Genomic DNA, 2459 nt, shown 5'->3' on the forward strand with positions numbered 1-2459 from the left:
ATCTTTTAATTTATCAATATTTTTAATAATATCATCATTTAATTGATGGGGCAGTAAATGTTCAAGCTTAACATCAAAACTATTAACCATACCACGTAAATTCTCTTTTATACCTTCCAAAAAGAAATTTATAGAAGCTTTAAGCAGCGTAAATGGGTTAAAATCTTTTGGCCTTAGTTCACTCTGCAATAAAATTAATAGCATTGTAAGTGGTATAGTTCCCAGTAACGAAATAAGCAAGAAAGTGGTAGTGAAAGTTAGATATGTTATGAAAGCAGAAAACAAGAGGAAGGCTGCTACCTTGATTGTATTGTTTTTAAAAAATATTTCCCAATATTCCCTTTTGCTCATTTTTTGCTGTTTTGCCGTTTTTATTTCTTTGTAGATATAAAGAGTTTTAATTTCAGACCTGAAGAACATAGTACCAAGAGAAAAAAGAACATTAACAGGATTAGTGATAATGCTTAACGAGACAAAAGCTCCAAAGTAGCTAACAAATTTTAGCTTACTAGAATCCTTTGAAGGAAATTGTATTTGAGAAATACCTATCATAGCTTACCTTCAACATCATTACACTCTAGTAATAGCATAATAATTTAAAACGTCAATGTTTAAGTATCTTATTATCCGCACACTCATCGTATTCGATCTCGACTGTAGAGTGTGCTATCTCGAACTTATCTAGCAATATTTTTTTTATTTCATATAAAACATTGGTGTGCTGCACATTTTGCTTTATTTTAGCATGCATGGTAATTATAAAATAATTATCAGACAGCGACCATGTATGTATGTGGTGCACATCTATCACTTCAGGTAATTCTGATGTGATCTTACTTTTTATCTCTTCAGCAGATATACCCTCAGGCGTACCTTCAAGGAGTATATGGCAAGAATTTTTGAGAATTTTATAGCCGCTATTTAGAATTATCACACTAACAAATACTGATAAGATTGGATCTACTATTTGCCATCCAGTAAGCATGATAATTATAGATGCAAGTATAGCAGCTACAGAACCTAAAATATCTCCTATAACGTGTAGTACAGCACTTTTTATGTTTATATTGCTCTCGCATTTACTATGTAATATAAAAAAGACTATTATGTTAGAGACAAGACCGAGTGTAGCAATTATTAACATTACTTTCCACTCAACATTGACTGGAAAAATAAACCTCTTTATTGACTCAATTATAATGATTACTGCAATGAGGAATAGAGTTAAACCATTAACAAATGCTGCAATTATCTGCAACCGATGATATCCGTATGATCTCTGCAAATCGGATTTCTTAGCTGAAAACCTATGTGCTAACCAGCTTAAAACCAAGGCAAAGAGGTCAGTAAGCATATGCCCTGCATCTGACAATAGAGCAAGCGAATGTGAAATTATTCCACCTACTATTTCCATAAACATTGTTATCGCAACTATTATTATGGAATAGATTAAGCGCTTGGACTGCGCCGCTGAGTGTTTGCCGTTGTGCACTGCTGTCATATAAAATCTTTTCATGAACAAAAACGTGGGTAACACTGGGTTCGAACCAGCGACCGCTTGCACGTCAAGCAAGTGCTCTACCAACTGAGCTAATTACCCATCGTGGTTTTAGTATAGTGCTTTGGTGGAATGAAAGTCAATAAACCACTTTGCTTTTGTCCTTGTCCAATGTGATTCCGGAATATAGCTGTATAGAATTTCAGCCATATTCTAAATTTTACATATTAAGTTAACTATCTATACTTTATTTATTAAGATATAAATTATATTAATACAGGGATTTACGTTTTTTTTAGGGAAATTACTTTAGAGGTTGTCCGGAAACAAGTAAAAGGCTATAATATCTGAAATTTTAGTACGGGGTAAAGATGAGAAAAAAGTATCCAACAGATCTAAGCGAAAGGGAATGGGCAAGAATAGAAAAACACTTCAGAGTATCATACAAGAAAGGAGGAAGGCCGCCAAAGTATAGCAAAAGAGAAATATTAGAAGCAATTTTCTATGTATTGCGTACAGGGTGTCAATGGCGGTATTTACCAAATGATTTTCCGCTATGGAAGACTGTGTATGAGCAGTTCAGGCAATGGAAGAAGCAGGGAATTTTTGAGAAAATGAATTATGAAATTACAAAATATAGTAGAAGAAAAATAGGAAGGAATGAGCAGCCGAGTGCCTGTATAGTAGATAGTCAATCTGTAAAGACTACAGAAAAGGGGGGATCAAAGGCTATGATGGAAGTAAAAAAGTAAAGGGTAGAAAAAGGCATATAATTACAGACACTCAGGGTTTTATACTAGGTTGTTACGTAGGCGCTGCTAACGAAAATGATAGAGATGGTATTAAAATAGCATTAAACAATATGAGAACAAAATATACTAAAGTTAAAAAAATGTGGGCTGACATGGGATACCAAGGAAGAAATTTAAAGAATCACATAAAGGAAGAATATGACATAGAT

At 33.6% G+C, this 2459-nt stretch overlaps 1 non-coding gene across 1 annotated transcript; it reads right to left on the reverse strand.

Annotated features, from left to right (window-relative positions):
* Positions 1-1527: 1527 nt before the first annotated feature.
* Positions 1528-1600, reverse strand: Trnav-gac. Its single transcript has one exon. It is a non-coding gene; the product is annotated as a tRNA-Val (tRNA).
* Positions 1601-2459: the final 859 nt, after the last annotated feature.

Source organism: Drosophila ananassae (genome assembly GCF_017639315.1).
Source record: "Drosophila ananassae strain 14024-0371.13 chromosome 4 unlocalized genomic scaffold, ASM1763931v2 tig00000077, whole genome shotgun sequence".
Classification (NCBI taxonomy): Eukaryota; Metazoa; Arthropoda; class Insecta; order Diptera; family Drosophilidae; genus Drosophila; species Drosophila ananassae.